The sequence below is a fragment of the Chlorocebus sabaeus genome, chromosome 18 (assembly GCF_047675955.1).
Source record: "Chlorocebus sabaeus isolate Y175 chromosome 18, mChlSab1.0.hap1, whole genome shotgun sequence".
Lineage (NCBI taxonomy): Eukaryota > Metazoa > Chordata > Mammalia > Primates > Cercopithecidae > Chlorocebus > Chlorocebus sabaeus.
Genome location: NC_132921.1, coordinates 18,560,455 through 18,581,434, shown reverse-complemented (window position 1 = coordinate 18,581,434; position 20,980 = coordinate 18,560,455). Strand labels below are relative to the sequence as shown.

Below are 20,980 nucleotides of genomic sequence, written 5' to 3'. Positions count from 1 at the left end.
AATCCTGATTCAATTTCAGATTCCTCTTTTGGCTTTTCATTTGCTTTGGCATGTTCAAGGGACCAAATCATAAAAGACTCCAGAGATCAGCCCTGTAACCAGAGACAGAGGAGTCGTACTTATATCCTCCCATTTTGGATCTGCACTTCCAGCCAGTCAAATTTTCATTAACATTAGCAGAAATGAATCTCAAAGAACCAAGATTCAATGAAATGGACCTCAGTGTGAGCTTAAACCAACCTCCTTTTCTAGAACGAACAGTCATCATTCCTCTGAAGTCCCTGGCAACCCCTCAACTTGGTCCCAAAGCATCTATAGATAGCCACAGACGGTCCCCAGACAGCACTAACATTCACGGCTGGGAAGAGAAGGAAGAGCTGCGGTTTATCAGGATGGCACTAGAGGGCTGACAAAGATTGATGCACCTCCCTCCGCTGTTCACCTCCACGTTCAGATCTATCAGTCTTCATCCAGCCTTTTCTCATGACTTGACTCCTTTACTCCCTCCTTTTGTCAGCTGATGCTTCTTGACCCTAAATTGGCTACAGCACATCCCACCTGCCCTCTCATCCTCCTTGTCCCTGTGAGAACCTGCTTCTCTGCTGATAATATTAGAAACAGCCCATTCACTCTCACCTTCCTTACACTTCTCCAATCCAAGCTGAACTTGGCTGTCATCTTCTACAACTTCAATAAACATAATGTTCACCCATCAGATCCCACTTTGCGGCAAAATAAAAAAAAAAAAAAAAAAGTACTAGCCTGAGGTCCCGTTATGCCCATATGCTCCAAGTATTTTCTACATAACTGCAGTACGGTCATTAAAATCAGGAAATCTACTTTGGTACACTACCACAGATCTCATCCACGTTTCACCCAGTGTTCCTCCAAGAATGCAAAGGGATAGAGCCTAAGATCACAGGTTGCATTTACTTGTCGTAATCCTTTAGTCTTCCTCAATCTGCAACAGTTCCTAGTCTTTCCTTGACTTTCATAACATTGACAGTCTTAAAGATTTCCAGAAGTTATTAATATTTCATAGAATATCCCTCAGTTTGGGTTTGTGTGATGTTTTCTCATGAATGGATTCAGGTTTACCTTGGTGTTTTTTTTTTTATTTTGGAGAGGAGGAGCTATTACAGAAGCAATGCCATTATGTTCCCACCCCATCCTAGCAGATGGTGGTGGTGTAGTAACTTCGATCACCTGTCCCTCCTTGGATTCTCCTCCTCTTTTTACATTTAAGAAGTATTTTGTGGAGCAATACCCTGACTATGTAAATATCCTATTCTTTATCAAACTTTTGGCCACTAATTTATCATTCTTAAAAATGTCTCGCCTAAATTAATTACAACTAATTAATAATTGCCAAATTATTTTTTAAATCCCATCTTTTCTTCCACATTTATTAGTTGGCATTCTAGTGAAGTTAGAACATTCTCACTTATTTCCTATATATTTATAGTGATATGGACTCATAGATTTTATATTATTCAGTGAGTTATGATCTATTACACTATCTTTTTTCTGATGCTGAAACTGTCCCAAGTTTCAGGTTTCAGGCCAAGGTGCTTGGCCAGGGCAACTACCTCCAAACTGGCTCCTGTGCGCTTTTGATATGTCCCCATCATTCTTTGAGCACTGTCTTACTTTGTGACATGAAAAATATTTCAGGCTCAATTTGTATTTCCCCATCCCCAGGCCCAGATTCAGCCATTTCTCCAGGGAGCCCTGGCTCCTTTTAGTGAAAAACGTCACTTAGAAACCAAGGCCTGGGTAACAGGTGTGCTCATTGCCATTGGGTATCACTGCTCCCATGCATGCCCGTGGGCACGGCTAGGAAATAAATGTAACCTAAATGCCCAGGGGAGCTTATTTGCTCTTTCCCTCATGTAAGAACACAGCAAAATACTGTGCGTGACCAGGAAATGGGCTCTTACCAGACACTGAATGTGCCAGTATCTTGATCTTGGATTTCCCAGCCTCCAGAATTGTGAGAAATAAGGTTTTGTTGTTTATAAGCCACCCAGTCTATGGTATTTTGCTATAACAGCTTGAATGGACCACAGTGTCCAAAGTCTTGCTCCCACAAAGCAGTCAAGCCTCAACATCTGTAAAATCTCCTAGGATCCTGGTCTGTCTCTTCTTCATAACCCAGAACCCCAAGGGGCTGTGGGTACAGGGCAGAGGATGGGGGTGGGGTGGGTATTCTGTCTCTAAGTGGTCCTTCTTCACATTTTAGTCTGGAAACTCCTAGTTCTATCTGACTGCATCATCCTTGCCATACTCTGTGCATATGCTTCTAGCTTGTGGCTTCACAGATGGATGTTTTGGAGTCCCTGGGTCCCAGGGAGCCTGAGAACTAGTCCTGAACCTTGCACAATTCCATTCCAGCTCCCAGAACCCAGCTCCTAGAAGGGGGCCTAGCACCCAGGGACCTATTTGTTCTAGAGAATTCTCCCACTGAAAAATCCAAAAAGGATGTATATTTTTAATAGCAATAGTCCATCTTTCCCTATATTAATCTCTAATGGATAGACAGTGTAGCATGTACCTTTCTAGGTTTGTGGAAGTGACAAGGTCTGTTCTCTTTGGCTAGTTTTGCATTTTGGAGCCTTTTCCCTTCCCTACCTGTGAAACCACAGCTTTCTAAAAGCACCATTGTCATTCTTCCCTTAACTGCTCTTCCCAGCTTCCATCTCCAGAAGCACCTGTCCACCTGGGTAACACAAAACCACACATAAATTATCTGGTTCCTACCACCTACTGCAGGAGGCTGGCATGGGGTGAGAAAGACCCATGGGGCACATGGAGCAGCAGTTCACGGGGAAGCTGATCAGAAGTCAGGCTTGGTTCATTTCAGATTTCATTTTCTGGTTTTTAGAAATTCTTGCAGGGTTCCATACATGATGGAAGTTTAATAACACTGTCAAGCTAACTAGCTGTGATTTCTAGTTTCCCATTAAAAGTCACTACAAAGTCCTAACATTCTGGACATGAGAGAGTTTTCACTTTATCAAGGTGGGAGAGGCATGTAATAAATATCTCCAGACCTGCAACATAACATGACACTAGTTATTAAGGCACAAGGAACCAATATTCATGAAATAGTCCCTTCTCCATTAATAATAGTTACAAAATGACATAGCCCACCTCTGTGCTGTGCTGCAAATTTATACGCTTTATTTAAGAATAATGAATAAATGAACTTGAGCTGGATCTATTTTTGGTGTAGAAGAGTAAGATCTTTCCAACCAACCATCATTTTGGACATGAACCCATACTGAGTCAAGGCCACCCTTTCTAGTCTAGGGATTCTTAACTTTTGGGGGTTACAAGTCACTCTGAAAAAGTGATAAGGCTTACAGACCCCTCTACCTCTGTGTGGGTAGAGATGTAGAAAAATACACATTTGTACAAAAATAGAATTGTGTGTATAATTTCATGGAGTGCAATCACTTAAGCCTCTCCATGAAACCACAAGTGAAGAACTGGTCTCAAACTTCAACATGCCAGTGAATCACTAATCCTGCTTTCAGTGGCAAGGTTGTAGAACATGGGTCAATACACTCTTTGTACAGGGACAGATGGTAATATTTTAGGCTTTGTGTGCCACACAGCATCTGTTACAACTTCTCAACTCTACCACTGTTAACAGAAAGCAGACATTAACAATACGTAACAAATGGACATGACTGTGTTCCAATAAAACTTTATTTACAAAAACATGAGGTGGGTTGCATTTGACCCCTGGGCTATACTAAAAGGTATCACTTTAAAGCTAGCACAAGGAATCTAACAGCAAATCACAAAACTAAATCCAGCTCTGAGTTTTATTAAGGGATCACATGTATTTTTACCACAAGTTTATCATATTCGCTTTGTTATTTTCTTAACCAGCAATTCTGCTTATGACATTTTTTCCTACTGAACAATTTGTCATGAACAAGCCATTGTTCCATTTTCTAGCCATCACAGTGAGTGTCAGAATAATTCCACATTATAAACACTTCCTGAAAGCCCCTTTGTGGCCTAGTTTTCTAACTCACAGCACAGTTCTATTAATTGACAGCTGACCACATACCAGACATAAAAGCAAAACACATTCTTTCGCGTTCCCCAGTGGCCCATTTCTCTTCTGGAGGCTGCTGTCATTGCTGGAACAAGGCTGGCAGCTGTCACACCCAAGCCGGTAGTCACAAGGGCTTTGTCCCTGGAGACTTGTTTTCACAAAAATTAGGACCCGCAAGAGACTCTTCTCTGGCCTCTCTCTTCCTTCATGGCAAAAAGTCAAATGCTGGACTATTGAGCACCTTCATGAGTGAGCTTCTGTTCTTCCCATGTATTAGTCTATTTTCGTGCTGCTGATAAAGACATACCTGAGACCAGGCAATTTACAAAAGAAAGAGGTTTATTGGACTTACAGTTCCACATGGCTGGGGAGGCCTCACAATCATGGTGGAAGGCAAGAAGGAGCAAGTCACATCTTATGTGGATAGCAGCAGGCAAAGGGAGTGCTGGTGCAGAGAAACTCCCATTTTTAAAACCATCAGATCTCAGGAGACCCATTCACTATCACAAGAACAGCACGGGAAAGACACAGCCCCGTAATTCCATCATCTCCTATCAGGTCCCTCCCACAACATGGAGAAATTATGGGAGCTACAAGACAAGATTTGGGTGGGGGCACAGAGCCAAACCATATCATCCTGTTTCATGACTCGTTCTGGTAACCTCTCCATTCACAGCAACCTGACTCTACAGAATGGAAGTGGTTTAAATGTGTTTTCCTTCCAAGTGTCTTGCATTTTAAAGTTCAGAGCTAGCCAGGTATCTGATAACCTGCTTTGTGGGAAGGATTTTAGAATGCCAGGTATGTGCCAAGAGCACCTGAACAACTGTTGCTGAATGACTGAGAAAACTATTTTCTTTTCAACTCCTGCGCACCCTACAGAAAAGCCACCTCTCACTAGAAATGACTACAGTCAGTGGTGTGTTTCTCGTCAGTTTCACTGGTTTCTCAACTTAAGCATCACTAAATTAGATATTAACATTCTTCAGGATTGTTGGCTATTGTTTACAAATCTATAGCAATAACTGTTGTTTTAAAACAGTATGGCAGTTCCTCAAAAATTAAAAATAAAATCAACCTATCATCCAGCAATTCCACCTCTGAGTATTTACCCCAAAAAATTGAAAGCAGGGTCTCGATGAGTATTTCTACACCCATGTTTGTAGCAACATTATTTACAACAGTTAAAACGTGGGAAAATACCCAAATGCCCATGGACAGATGAATGGCAAAGCAAAATATGGTATGTCCATACAATTGAATATTATTCAGCCTTAAGACAGCAGGAAATTCTAACATATTACAACATGGATGAATTTTGAGGACATTATGTTCAGTGAAATAAGTCAGTCACTAAAAGCAAATACTATGTGATTCCACTTACATGAGGTACTTAGAGTAGTCAAAATTATAAAGACAGAAAGAATTAATAGAATCATGGTTGCCAGGGAATGGGGAAGGAGGAGTTATTATTTAATGGACATAGAGTTTAAGTTTTACAAGATGAAAAGAGTTACGAAGATGGATGGAAGTTATGGTTGTACAACATTGTGAATGTATTTACCACCACTGAATTGTATAGTTAAAAATGGTTGAAATGCTTGATTTTATGTTATTTGTATTTTACCACAGTAAAAATAAATAGATAAGCAGATAAGGAGAACGAGAGAAAAGAAAGAAAGAGAAAGAAAAAGGGAGAGAGAGAGAGAGAAAAGGAAGGAAGGAAGGAGAGAGAGACAGAGAGAGACAGAGAGAGAGAGAAAGAAAGAAAGAAAGAAAGAAAGAAAGAAAGAAAGAAAGAAAGAAAGAAAGAAAGAAAGAAAGAAAGAAAGAAAGAAAGAAACTAACTAATCATTTTATATGAAAGTCAAAGTCAAATTCATGAGCAAATATCTTTTATAAAATCTCACACCAACAAACCTGAGAGGAGTTATGAGTAAAAGACTATTGGACAATCATAAAAACAATACCTTACCACTATCCTTCACCTTGGCAAAAGAAAACCATCCATTATGTCGATCTGGTGGAAAAAGCCATGCTGGTTCTGGTGAGTTTCATGTGCTTGTTGGTATTATTGTTTGTGTGTAAGAAATATGTTCAGGACTGCAGAATATTTACAGTAGCATTTTTTATCTAAAAGCTAAGCTTCCTTTTTGAAATCACTAGCACAAACAGGCCAACAAATTATTCATCTTGTGTCTACCCAATGACTGGGGTTTACGACAGAATAAGCGTAACCAGAGCATGGGTCGGTAGGTCATATGTGCTTAAAACCTGTAGGTCTAATAAGGGCAGTAAGATGTGATGAAACTTAATTTATCAAGGGAAGGTGCAAAATGTATTTTAACCCAGTTTTAAAAGGCTCTGATGACCTTTAGATATTCACAACGGCCTTGTTTAAAAAAAAAAAAAAAAAAAAGGCATTTATTCACCTATTAGCCCCAGTGATTAACAATTTATGGAGGGCAACTAACAAAGAGCTTATTTCATTCATTTTATTCCTTCCGTTCCTCCTGAGGGCCATAAGTGGACATGAGGGCTGAAAACGTTGGTGCCACTGGAGGATTGTTATACAAATGCAAAGACTGAGTTAAGATGATTTTATTTTGTTGATGGGTGGTGGGTTTTTTGTTTGCTTTTACAGACAGGATCTCACTCTGTTGCCCAGGCTGGAGTGCAGTGGCCTGATCATAGCTCATTGCAGCCTTAAACTCCTGGGCTCAAGCTATCCTCCCCCATCAGCCTTCCAAAGCAATGGGATAATGGGCGTGAGCCACTGCACCCACCCAAGACGATTCTCTTATTCACTTGTAGAGGTGACAGTTTTGGCTGTGCTATGTAAGAAGAGCAATGCTAGGGATCTCAAATAAAACCTCATTAAACAATGAAGTCTGCTCAGAGTGCCAGACCTCTTGCCAAGCCCACACACCAGCCCCAGCCAGCTGGGCACGCAGAGCAGACCACTCAGGCCGCTGCCGCTCAAACTTACTCAGCCACCTGGGAGCTTCTGTGCTAGGAAAACATCAATCTCTCTTCTATTTAGGTGAAGTTTGAAATTTATAGTCAAAACGGCTGCTTCCCCTAAAGCAGGTTTGGAAAGTTTTTATAGTGTTTCATTTTAAAATGGTAGATACATTTGTACTTTAAGACATTGAAGGGTTTATGTGAAGTCAATTTTTCACCAAAACAAGGCTATAGATTACTGCCCTATAATGCACTCGCTATCTTCATTCTTCAAGGAACTGACCTCCCATAGCAGAGGCAGTCCGAATAATAGTACTCCTCATTGCAACCCTCCTCTCAGGAATCACTTTTGTTTGATGAACCTGACCATAGGCCTGTTCAAAAATTTAGTCAATGCACACTGCTACAGTCTCAATGTTTGTGTCTCTCCAAAATGCATATGTTGAAACCTAATCACCAACGTGAAGGTATTAAGAGGTGGGACTTTGTGTGTGGGGGGTGGGGGATGGGGGGGGTGACTAGGTCATGAGGACTCAGCCCTCCTGAATGGGGTTAGTGCCCTTATAAAATAAGTCCAACGGAGCTCACTTATCTCGTTCCACCATGTGAGGACACAGCAGATGCCCTTTATGAACCAGAAAATGGGCTCTCACAAGACACCAAATCTGCCTTGATCTTGAACTTCCCAGCCTCCAGAACTGTGAGCAAGAAATTTCTGTTGTTATAAGCCACCCAGTCTATGGTATTTTCTCATAGCAGCCTCAAAGTACAAAGATATACACTTCATAATTCTCAACCCAATCACTCTCTCTTGTTCTTGCCTTTTCCTCAATTTTTTCTTTCTTTTTTAATAAAAAACAATCCCAAAAAACTATCTTTGGGGAGTTTCCATGGTGTCATGTAATAAAAAGTCAAAGGTACAACAGTCACACAGTCACTTACTACCAAATAGTAAGCCCCCTTCTCACCTCCCTCTACCCACTGTGCCTGTGCAATCTCATCATTCAATCTCATCTCATTGCTACCTTGAGCCTCTGTTCATGTTGCTTCTGCTGCCAAGAGTTTCTTCTCTACCTCCCTGACCTGGACAATTCATTGTCTTACAGGTTGAGGTAAGGGGAAAAGTGGTCCCCAACTCACAGATGCACACTCGTTGAGCACCTACTCCTTCCTTTCCCCGCAACACTTTTCTCCTGAGTGATTCCTTACTAAATGTTTGCTAGGGTGGAAGCTCCAGAAGTCCTTGCTGCCACCAACTCAACACTGAGCAAACACCTGGCACCGGACAGGTGTTCTGTACATTCTGGGAAATTCATAGAAATATTTATGAAAGAAGCACCAGACATAGAAATATTAATACTGCTCTCCTCACCTTCATTAGTACAAAAGCCAGACAATGCAATGCACTGATATCTAGAAGCACTAAACTGCCTGCAGAGAAAGCTTTGCCTGAGCTGTGGAGACTCTGGAGCTTGGAAATCCACTAGTCTGGATTTGAGTCTCAACTCTTGTCACCAATTAGTAATGTAGCCTTCTGCAAGTTAACCTTACTGAGTATCTGCTTCTTCATCTGTAACTCAGGGACAATCACACCTCCATCAAAATACTGTTATGAGGATTAAATGGGGGTAAGTAGCAAGGTATCCAGCCCAGAAGTGCACATAGTAACTGTTCAGCAAACACTGGTACTCCTCCCCCATACTTAGCCTCACCTCACTATTCGGAGCAACTGCAACATTGCCACCAAGAAAACAGAGCTTTCAGAAATAAATAAAAAGAGAGAAGTGGAGAGAAAAACACACAAAAAAAGAAGTACCGGAGTAACATTTAAAAGCAAAAATACATCCAAAAGGGCAGCAAAGCTTTAACACACAAGCAAATTGGGGCTTTGAGAAATGTGCTATTTCTATTTGCATGGGGTCTGCTTTTGTGGGCGACTTGAAACTTTCATTGCATAATGCCATAAAACACAGCTCTGCTCTAAAAAAGGGTTTGGTATTGTTACAGTCAGAGCTGGTCAAACAGTGGCAAAAATCTCTCAGCTCAGAAAAAATTCCCGCAAGTGTCCTCAAATCTGTTAACTACGCAGAGGTGGTTTTCCTATCAAGGGAGGATACAGGCATTGCATATTCTGTCCCTAGGCTTACTCTCAAAATCACTATCGAAACCATGGTGTAAACATTTATGTTTCTTAAAACACACCTCAGAGAAAGCAAGCCACCAACGGTGATACAATTTGAAACTTAAAACTACTAAACATCGACAATAGTCATGCGTTTGAGATCACTCCTTGGGTTTCTCACAGGCGTCTCAAAGTTAGTATTTCCAAAATGGAATTCCCAGTCGCCCTCCCATCCACTTCCCAAACCTGCTCTAGCCACAGTCCTCCCCTTCAGTCAATGGCCTGGCCTTCCTACCTATTCTTCTCTCTGCTTGGAATCTCTTCTCTCAGATGCTGATGTATTTTTCCTTTTCACCTCCTTCAAGTCTGAGCTCAAATATCACTTTCTTCAGAAGGTCTTCCTTGACTGCCTTTTCACACATTGCAAACTCTCACAACACTCACGCTTCCCTTTCTGTGATTATTTCTCTCCAGATACAGATCATCTTCTAACACCTTATGTAATCTACCCATCTGATTTTACATGGAGTCGCCCGCTATCTCCCCAGAACATAAGCCCCCTGCGTGTTTCATTCGGGGCTGCGTTCCCAGCATCTGGAACTGTGCCTGGCGCACAGTAGACACCTGATTTTAAAAGTGCCTCTGGGCTCTTCTCACATCAGCTAACTAAAACCCTATGAGGTAGCATGAAGAGCACGCTCTAACTAACTCTGCCCTGTCTCTCCCTCTCCCTCTCTCTCTGACCCACCACAACAGCTAAAGTTTTCTAGCTTTCTCAATATTTTTGCAAGATATCAGTGCTTCCACAATTTTTCTAACCATTAGTAATTATGCCACATTTTTGAATGATTCCATAGCCTAAAAGAGAAGCTCTAAGTTTATATGTCAAATATAGTCAAAGAAAAAAAAATCAACGCCGCCCTGCTACCATCACCTTCCCCCAGATAAAACCAGAAGTCAGTAAGAGAATAGCAAGCAACATCCGTATGCTTTCTACACACAGCCCCCCAGACTGTATGTGGGCTAAGCCTAACACAGTTACCTTCCTAAGTAGTATTTGTGGAGAGGCTTTGGAAGGAACTGTGTGTAGGTCTATGCAGGGTTAATGGTCCTACAAGGCCCCCAGAGACCAGCACCTGTGGAAAGCCCCTACTGACCTCAGAGAGGAGGGGGCAAGACAGCAGCTGTCACCAGAAGCAGTGAAAGTTTGGAGCCATGGAAGAGGCGTGCCCGGCAGGAGCTGATGTACAGATGGGGATAAGAGGCTTAGGCAGGGAGGAGGAAAGTACTCAGAATTCTCCATCTTGTCTTTCAGTCTCCTGCCAGTGGCCTAACCCAACCTGAAGCCAGGGGACAGGAGAGCCAGGACACAGCCCACAGAGGTCTCAAAAGACTGCAGAATGATCCACAGGGATGCAGAATCTCCAGCACAAACCAATAGCCCATGGAGATCCTGGACTCTGCACCAGCCCAGGGAAGACAGGGAAGGGGAGCGTGGAGAGGGCCTTCGAGCATTCCTTACTTTCCCGTCATTGTCAACTGTGAATCCCCCGGGATTTGGGAGCCAAGTCTGTGTCAACCCGTGCTATGACTCCCTGCCTCCTCTCTCTCACTCCACTGAGGGGAGATGGGTGGAGAATCGGGGGAGTACTGCCCTATGGGGCTTTACCAGCTCATAATCTCAGTACTAAATCCTTTGTCTGGGGCAAATGGTCTCCAGTACACAACACATAAAAACCAAGACCCAATCACTATGTGGCATGGCCAGAAATTTTCCTTTTTAGAAAATCTACATTTTTGCTACCTTGAAGTTAACCCTGAGGAATTTCCCTGGACCCATAATTACTTTTGAGAACTTGGCTCCCTTTTCTAAAATTATGTCAAAAGTATCACAAGTGGTCAATCCCTGAGCAATTACAACAAATGCCTACAAAGCTTTAGGTGTCATTAGCGCCTCTTCCTCCCAATAGCCATACGAAGGGGGTTGAAGTAACCTACCCAAAGTGCCACTGAGCTGATGCCAAGCCCTGTGCAGTGTTCCAAAATATGCAGAAAGAAATTTCAAAATTTAACTCAAATGGAAAGTTCTTAAAACTATGGTTTTAGATTATCCAAAACAAAATGGATCTCTCCTCTATCAATTAGTTTGAAAGCATGCAATTGTATGGACTGAATCCTCATTGAATGAGTGTTGTTGTGGTTGTTGTTTTGGTTTGGCTTGGGTTTTTTTAAGAGAAGGGGTCTCACTATGTTGCCCAGGCTGGTCTTGAACTCTTAGCCTCAAACAATCCTCTGCCTCAGCCTCCCAAACTGCTGGGACTACAGGTTTGAGCCACCATGCCCTGACATCATCAAATGAGTTTGAGGAGCACCTGGCTTCTGGGTTAAGTTCTATCAAGTACTGTGTGACCTGAGGCAATTCTCTCTCTCAGTGCTTACTGACTATCTCTAAGATGTCTAAATATGGTTCCTCTTCATCCAAACCTGGCAGGGACATATTGGGGTGAATTAGCCAATATTTTCTTCCTCTCTCTTTTAGAGCTTCTTCTCTCTCAACCACCTAACTGTGGATTCTACCCAAGGCAATAATACAGTAGTGTTGAAAGCACACATAAGTATGGACTCAAATGGAAGGCCTTCCACTGAGAAGCTCTTTGAACGTGGGCACGTTATCTAACCTTGTTATTCCTCAATGCCCCTTGTCAGTAAAATGTGAACACTAAGCAAGCACGACCTCATACCGCTTCTGGCTGATAAAATGAGAAATGTGTGCAAAGCCCTTGACATATCGCCTGGCACAGAATAACTCCTTGAATGCAGAATGCTATCATTATCATTATTACAATCCTCTCATTTTTCATATGTGGTTTTTAAGTGAAATTGGTGACAGAACAAAATTTCTTTGAGCATTTGCTAGAATTATTCTATACCCTTGAAATAATTCTTTTCCACTCTTGAAAAGCAGAGTTAAAAATAACACAGTGCGATTATGATCACCATCAAACTTGGTTAGCAGTTCTAATCACTAATAAATTTCAAGTTACTGAGAGGCAGACTCAAGCTCCATATACTCGATTAGAGCATAACAAATATTTACTAAGGGAATCTTGGAAAAAGGAGGATTTCAGTTTGGACCGTTTGCTATGAAAAAGATATAAATTCAGGACAACCAAGTAAACCTGTATGTGAATGCTACTCTAAAAACAGGGAGGTTAAAATATAGACAGTTTCATGGTTTATCCAAACCACTTCTTGGAGCTCATAGAACTGATGAGCGCTTACTCACCTCCTACCTTGCATCCTCCCCCGGAGCACCTCACCCTTAGGCTGTGAGGTGTGCAGGTACTCAGGAAGCTCCATCCAGGCAGACAGCTTGCACCCCTGAATGGCTAGTGAAGCTCTGGGCACGTGGAAATGCCCAATCACCATGTTTGCTTTGATACATGACTGACTGTGTAGCCAATCAAATCAGAAAATCATGGCCACTCCCCAGGGTACCTACTACCCGGTGCATCAGCCAGCAACGTCTCTCTGCTTGGTCCTCGAGACCATCTGCTGATATACACAATGATTAAAAACAAAACAAAACAAAAAAAATCTTATGATCTGACACTAGTCGGTGCAAATAAACCTTCTGAGGTCTTATCTTTCTGACCCATTAGAAAGAGACAGGCTGTACTCACCCCATCCCTCCCTCCCATCACTACTTTGTGTCAATATTTTAAATCAAACTTTATTTTTTTAATTTTCATTTTTAAAATCAAACTTTAAATCGCTGAAGTCCTTCACAAGGGTGTCCACTTTGCATAAACACTGCATCTATACCATATTTCTACCAGGAGTAGGTGTCCAATAAATGCTTATTGAAGAGAGGAGGGAGGAAGGAAAAGAGGAGAAAACACTTACGCAAGTGCCTGGGCTGCCCCAGCTTCAGGGGTGAGGCTGCAGTGAGATGCTCAGGAACTGTGCCCAGTTTTCCCCGTGCCTTATCTCATCCTTACCACAGCCCTATGGAAGGGGATCTTATTTACCCATTTTCTACAGATGAGGAAATGGAGGTACACATAAGTGAAGTAACTACCTGAGTATCCCCCAGACAGTAAGTTTCAGAGCCAAGGGTTAAACTGAGACAATATAATCCAGACTGTCTGGACACCCAAGTTCACCCAGGGCAACCTTAAAAAAGCCAAGCATTAATGTTTCCATTTATAGTTGAGAAAATTAAACTCAATTGCTTAAATAACCAGTAAGAAGTTACATGGCACTAGAGCCTCTACTTGGTCAATACCACAGGATACTAGAAAATAACAACTGTTATTTTCCCCCCATCTGTTCTTATACAGCAGTACATGAATATAATAAACTTATTCTACAGGCTTTCTATCATCTTTCCAACCTCAACCTAGAAGTCTCACTGAAAATATAACAACAACATCTGCAGAGCACCTTGTGGCTTATTAAAACAATTTTATCTATAATATCCTCCCTGTGACATATATAAGGCAAATGACATCACCTACTGTCAAAGGCCAGGGCGCTCTCAGTGACAGGCAGCCCAGAGCCAGCCAGGGGGCACATCTGCTCTCAAAACACCCAGGAATATGACGAGGCCAGCAGCAATGGTAATTTTCAAAAACCGTGGCTTCTAGAAACAGAGGTTCCAAAGGAAAATATTCCAATATGATTATTTCTCCTCCAGACTGGAAACGTAAGGACATAAGACAGAAGTAAAAACAATATTCCTCAAGTCTCAAGGGACTCGCCCATTTGAGGAAAAGGCCTAGACATCTTCCTTTTTTTCCCCTCACTACTGCTTTTTAAAAAACCTCTGGGCAACAAGAGGAGAAAAATGTTGGCTGATTGGAAATGTGTTTGCCACCAGGACATACCAACCTGTGTGCTGAACATACTCAAGAGTGTTAGGTAACAAATACTTTTGTATTTCCTGCCACAGTTACATCATCCCTCACTGTATATATCATTGAAACATACAAGACAGAGTCCTCAACAGACCACCCACTTCCCCCAAAACTCAAAAGAATATTTAGATTGTCAGTCTTCAAAGAGAAACTGATTTATAATCTTATTCAGCAAACACAATACCTCTGCAGTGAGTCCCAAACTTAGCTGCACACTTCCATCACCTAGAGAGATTTAAAAAATTCCATTGTTGTGGTTTGACTTCCTGAGGTTCTGATTCAATTGTCTTGGGGGTGCTGCCTGGACATCAGAACTTTTAAAAGCTCTCCAGATGACTCCACTGAGCTCACAAGGTTGAGACCCACAGCTACAGAAAGTGAGGCACACACCTGACTGCTCCCCTAAAAGTGCCTCACAGGTACTAATGGCCATGAATAATTTCACAATGAAGAAGCATTCAATAACATGAGTTTAACATTTTCAGAGACAATCTGTTCACTGCCTAATTAAGAAGCCCTTTTTATTGTTCTCCTGGTCTTCCTGACTCATTCTAATCACAACCTGGAAATCTAGATGAATACAAAAAGATCCATTTAAAAAGTGGTAACATCTATGTAGCACTTTGAAATGTATAAATATATAAGATACAATGTCACATATAACCACTACAAGAACTGGCATAGGCTAGTTGATTAGTTTCCTATTGCCACTGTAACAAATTACCAGAAACTTAGCAGCTTAAAGCAACATGAATTGATTATCTTACAGGTCTGGAGCCCAGATGTCTGAATTGGTCTCCTCGTGCTAAAGCGAAGGTGTTGGCAGAGCTGGTTCTTTCTGGGGGGCTCTAAAGGGAGAATCTCGTTCCTTGTCCTTTTTTTTTTTTTTTTTTTTTTTTTGGAGATGGAGTTTTGCTCTTGTTGCCCAGGCTGGAGTATAATGGTGCAATCACAGCTCATCGCAACCTCTGCCTCCCAGGGTCAAGCAATTCTCCTTCCTCAGCCTCCCGAGTAGCTGGGACTACAGGCATATGTCACCATATTTAGCTAATATTTTATATTTTTAGTAGAGACAGGGTTTCACTATGTTGGCCAGGCTGGTCTTGAACTCCTGACCTCAGAAGATCCGCCCACCTCGGCCTCCTAAAGTGCTGGGATTACAAGCTGAGCCACCACCGCACCCAGCCAGTTCCTTGCCTTTTTTAGCTGCCAGTGGCTGCCTGCGTTCCCCAGCTCACAAGCCCTTTCCCTGTATTACTCTTGTTCTGTCACTGTATCTCCTACTACTAACTCTGACTCTTCTACCTCTTTTTCATAAAAACCCCTGTGACTGGATTGGGCTCAACCAGATATTTCAAGATAAACTCACCATTTCAAGATCCTTAACTTAATCACTTCCTTGAAGTCCCTTTTGCCATGTAAGGTAACATATTCACAAGTTCCAAGGATGAGGTTCCAAGGATGAGGACAAGGACTTCTCTGGGGTCCATTATTCACCACAGAGTAAGGCAAATATCGCCACCCCTGTTGTGCCCATCCTCCCTGCGCACCTGCCCATTTTTCAACTGAGAAAACTCAGGCTGAGGGTTGCATGACTTGCCCAGGTCCACACAGGGAAATGGTCCAAGCTGATACCTAATCTTACAACTCCAAGTCCCACTTTCTTTCTGCCACTGCTTATTGACTCCCCGTGATAAGGTGATGTTTGCAATATTTTTTTCTTTTCCAAGCTTCCACTATACAGTTAACAAGAAGTGTTTTTACTTTCCCTCAGTTATCTCTGCTTCTCAGCCAATGCATACCAAATGAAAACTAACCAAGCCTTTCCCTAAGGTTCAAAGGAACCAGAAAGCCCACCAAGGCAGGAATTCATTATACAGACTACAACGTCACAATAATCTAAGAGACTGGTCATGCAAGAAAGTATATGGGGGTAAAAAGTAAACCTTCAGTTTTGAGAGTGCAAAATAATCTGAACTTGCTAAGACATACACACAGCAACAGCCTTGAAGGAAATGCACAATAGGTAACACCAGTGTTTTCCATGTTCAACACAATCTATTCGAAATTACACAGGAAACCATCCTCTCAATGATTTTCCATAGTTTCCTCCCCTCTTCCTCTTTCTCAACTGATAGAATTAAAGAGGGCTGGAAGGTGGTATCTGGAGCCTCATTTAGTCATTTTTTGAATGGGGTATTATTTTAGCTGGGGTAATCAGAAGGTAGTGACTACAAATTGCAGTTTTCTACTATGATGGTCATACTGCTATTGGTAACCTGGAATTTCCTCTCTCTCTCCTTCCACTAGCACATCAGGGAGAAAAGAACCCAGTGCTGAATCATGGCCACTTTACCAATGAGAGAAGTAAACAAGCCAAGCAAAGCTTGCTGCCAGGCTTATATTTCGCCTATGTCTGTGTTCAACCTGATGTGAAAATAGCGGGTGGAAAAAAATCAATGTCACATCAAAATGCAACTGGTATAATAGCAGCAAGTTACATGACTTTTCTGAACTACAGATAACTCATAGACTGTCTCAAATACTATAAAATACCAGCAATAGGGCTTTTAAAGGTCATGTGGAAGAATTCAAACAACCTAAATATGATATTTTAAATAAGCTAATGGTGGTGCGGAGAGGGAGCTGCTGGCTTGTGTTCATGCCAAAGCCATGTTCTGAAGCTATCATCTTACACAATTATAACCAGTGGGAGGAATGATTTGAAGGACAGCAAGATTCCCCAATATCTAAGAAAGAGTCAATTGTGGTCACTAATTCAGAAAACTAAAACAAATGCATTTTGTAAAGCCTTTCAATGAGGATGTCATTGTAAGAGAATTCTGGTTTACCAGGAGTCAACCTTAAAAGTTTAATAAAATTAGGAAGTTCTGGTTCATGTAATTCATTATTTTGATGATATCATAGTGATGGGAGAAGTGGCCTGTCTGGAGCAGCCATTGCAGGGATGCCAGCTGTAGTGGGGGAGGCGCAGCCAGGACTGTGCACTCCATAGACCAGACTTAGGGGCTCCCCGAGCCAGGGCTGTGGCACCCTCTTTGGGGCCTTGCGGTTCCTGGCATCTCCAACCTTCTGGGTGCCACTGCGTTCTCGTCCAGATGTGGGTGCCTGCAGTGGAAGCCACGTGCAGTACATATGGTGCAGCTGCAGCCTCGCATGGAACCAGCACCTGTGCCAGCACCTGGAGCTGCCCTGCCCCACCACAGCCCCGGGTGTGCCTGGCTGCGCACAGTGGCTGGACCCCACACTCGCTCACCATACGGTCTCATCACTCCATGCCTGGCTCATCCTTGGCAGGTGTGGGATCTGGGCCAGTAGCATGAACTGAGCGCAGCTCGCCAGGCCAAGTGGGCAGAACGAGCCCAGCAGGCACGAGCAATACTCAGGCAGAAGGTGTCGTTGGCCACAGAGGTTTCCGGCTGGCGGAGTGACTCCCCAAGGATCCCGTGACAATAGCATCAAAAATAAACTGAGTAAACTGAAAGAGAGTACACCTGCTAAGTATTCACTACTCCACATACTTTAATATGACCACGCCATGTTGCCCTACAATGAGGTACTTAAAGAACCCTGGGTTCTAGTCCCCACTCTGACACTAACTCACTAGCCTAGTCACATGATTTCTTTGGGTGTCAAGGTTCTCATCTGCAAGGGGAGAGGGCTGGATGAGATGACCTTCCAAGGTCTTTTCCAGCTCTGACTCTAAAAGCTTCCAAAAGATCCATTAACAAAATTAACTGGCTGATTTCTATCTGAAATGAGATTCTAATTGAGTTGGTGAGTAAAGCAATGACAATGAAGCCAATGTCGAAGACTCTTGAAAACTAAATGCTGGAGAACACACATAAGCTGGAAAACGACACCAGGAAATACACAATGGGTTCCTCTCCTGGGAACACTACAAGGCTGGGGGTCCCAAGAGTTAATTTCGAAGATGCCTATTAGGGACTTATCTGCCACAGCACCTATTTCTTTCATGCCAGCTCTAGCACTCAGGGCTCCCTGAGCACAGGCACAGAAAGGGGTGGGAAGACAGTTGTGAGATGCAAATCCCACATAAAGGGTCATCGCTAGGACCCTTCTAGCCACCAAGGACCCAGCATCACTTCCGGGTCTCTTGGATCCAGGGATGGCTATTCCTGGGATTTGAAAACTGGAGTGTTTAGGAGATTTGATACCCGTTCTTTCTGCTGTACTTACTCATTCCACATCCTTACTAGAGGTGAGGAGTTTGGGGAGGGGTGGTTGAGCAATCTTCTGTACTTTTGAGGATTTGCAAAGTTAGGCACAGAAAATGAAAAGTGGATTCACAGAGCTGCTGACGTCTCTTGGGATTCAGTTCCCCGAACAGCTAGCTCCACGTAACAAATGTGCTCCCTGAAGTGGAAGAGCCCAGGAAAGAAGCGACAGGAAAATTGAGGACTAGCTATAAAGCTCATCTTCAAAAAGCTATAATTATCACAATAGTGTCACCTAAGCATTATTTACAAGCATCTGTACACACAATCCCTCCTCTTCTAACAGCCCTCATTTAGATACAGAGCTATTACCCAGGGCAACATTTTAAATTAATTAAGTAGTAAAACAAGGAGAAACCAGCATTATTCAATCAAAACTCTAGAGTGAATATAATTAAAATACAGGCAGGGGAACAGGCATAAAAGAGAGGAATCTCACTTTTTACTTTGTGCTGATAATTCCTACCCTGACTTGCATTACACATCAGGGTTCAAGTTCTGTCTCCATTACCCCCAACACTGTAACAGGGAGAAAGTGCAGATACTTTTCTATCTTGCCGATGAGAAAACTGAGACTTAAGGCGATTAAATGATTTGTCCAAAGTCAATTCATGTCAAAAGCCTAGATCTTCAATGCCTACTCCGGGAACCACACACTGTGTCCACATGATTTTATTTTCATGGTGAAACTGAAATAATTTTTATACTAAAAGCTGCCAACTATTTTGCCTGAGAATTGCTTTAGAACCTTTAGGGCCTCAGAATAGTCTAGTTTGAATCCTGGCAGAATGAAGCAAATTTTCAAAAGCCATAAAAATGGTTTTTTCTCTTCAAACAGCAATAGGCAAGAGAATGTTCCCCACAGTCTGTTGTTATTGCTATAATTTTTCTTCAAACCTACTGTTACTTCCTTTAAATGACCACAGCTTCCATCTCATGGCCGTGTTCTGACAATACAGGGGCACAAAAGTAGCAAATGATCCCACATGTTCCATATCCTCCAGGGACTCGCCAGTAATAAATAAAAATAAATAAATAAATAAATAATAATTAAAAAAAAAAACTACGGGTCTTTGTTCATTCTAGTTTCAGATAATAGCCTATCACAAAACACCTTTCAGCCTCAGTCCTGTTACTCAATAGTCATTTAAAGTAAATTTGTCATGGAAGTGTATAAACATCTACATTCAAGAGCATTTTCCAAAATAACACATTTGCCTTGTGATTATATAAATAATCAGACAACTAAAACAATAACAGCAGGAGCAAAAAACAACTCTAGTCAATCTGAGGTAGTGGGGATGGGTTTAGCTTTATGTTTGGGTCTCCTCTGCTATAATCTACTAAATAAATGAAGCAGAGCCCCCCCAGCAGAGACTGAAAAAGACAATTGTCTGTCTTTCTGAAACCTTCCTCTGCAGTCACACGCAAACCCTCTACCCCAATTTCCAGGACCAGCCCTAAACTTAGTAAAGACATTTAGGTAGTTTGGTATAACTCTCTGGGACTCCACTCAGGTCCCGCTGACTGTGGGCTTGGCTGTGACCTCCTGCCCAGAGCTCTGTGACATTGAGTGCTTTCTTGATTCCTTAGCTCTTTGAACCTGACACTTGTTAGATTCCTGCCAGCCCCTCCCTCCCCCAAGCCCTCTGGACCTATCTCCCCTGCAACTGTATACCCTAGGATAAGGAATCTGCCCTGAGATCCAGCCACTTGTTAGATTCCTCTCAGCCCTTCCCTCCCCCAAGCTCTCTGGACCTATCTCCCCTGCAACTCTAAACCCTAGATGAGGAATCTGCCCCTGAGATCCAGCCACCTCCAGAAATATTTCCCCAATACCTTCTCCCTAGATTTCACATCCCAACCCATCACCCTGAAAGATGCCCCGGGCCCCCAACGCTACTGCAGCCCCTCCACTTCCCCCAGTTTTCAACTTCCACTCAGGGCTCCCACCAAGCCAGTCCACAGTACCCTTTCCTAAGTCTAGCCTTGTTCTTACTGAAATCCTGTGTCCCAGTCTCAAACTTCTGTATTCCGTGGAGACGAAGCTGGAGAGTGGCCATCCTCATCATCACCCCTGGCTGTTTACTTGAGGTCTGCCAGAAGTTTGCATTCAGCAACCTATTAATTGCCTTGCAGACATCATGATGCAGCAAATTTCACTATTTTCACAAAAACGGAGATCCCGTTTTAATAGGAAATGTGCTTAAGTTCGGTCAGCAAGCCTGAGACAAAACAAAAACTAAATTTGGGGTCCCCTGGCTTTGTTCTTACTGTATAAATCATATTTGGGGAAACTCCATGTTTCTTACGCACTGGGTGATGTCAATATCTAATTACAGGAGGGTGAAGGAAGCCCTTTCTAAGCCACATGGGCCCGTCTGACGTCCCTCAGCCATGACCCCCTATTATAGATGAGGGCTGGTGGCTGCCTACAAGTCATCACCACCATTCAGATGCCACTGTGCACTTGTTCCACCCCACAGACTGGGACGAGTACGCACTTGCTCAAATTCCCACCTCGGTACTTCCGACCAAACCAATTGTTTCAAATAAAACTGGAAGGACTTTTGTCCTTCCCACCGGTACCATCAAAGGCCCTCAGTTTCAGGCTTAGTTGACTGCAGTGAAATAGGCAACAGAG

General features: G+C 42.6%; 1 protein-coding gene across 6 annotated transcripts in view; it reads right to left on the bottom strand.

Annotated features, from left to right (window-relative positions):
- Positions 1 to 20,980, bottom strand: part of RNF152 (ring finger protein 152) — an 82,226-nt gene that overhangs the window by 26,663 nt on the left and 34,583 nt on the right. Inside the window, exon 1 of one of the 6 annotated variants that reach the window (XM_073006257.1) lies at positions 15,447 to 16,143. The exons of the other annotated variants lie outside the window; for them this stretch is intronic. The gene's annotated coding sequence lies outside the window, so the exon portion shown is untranslated. Of the gene's footprint in view, positions 1 to 15,446; positions 16,144 to 20,980 lie in introns of those variants that run through there. 6 annotated transcript variants of the gene reach the window in all.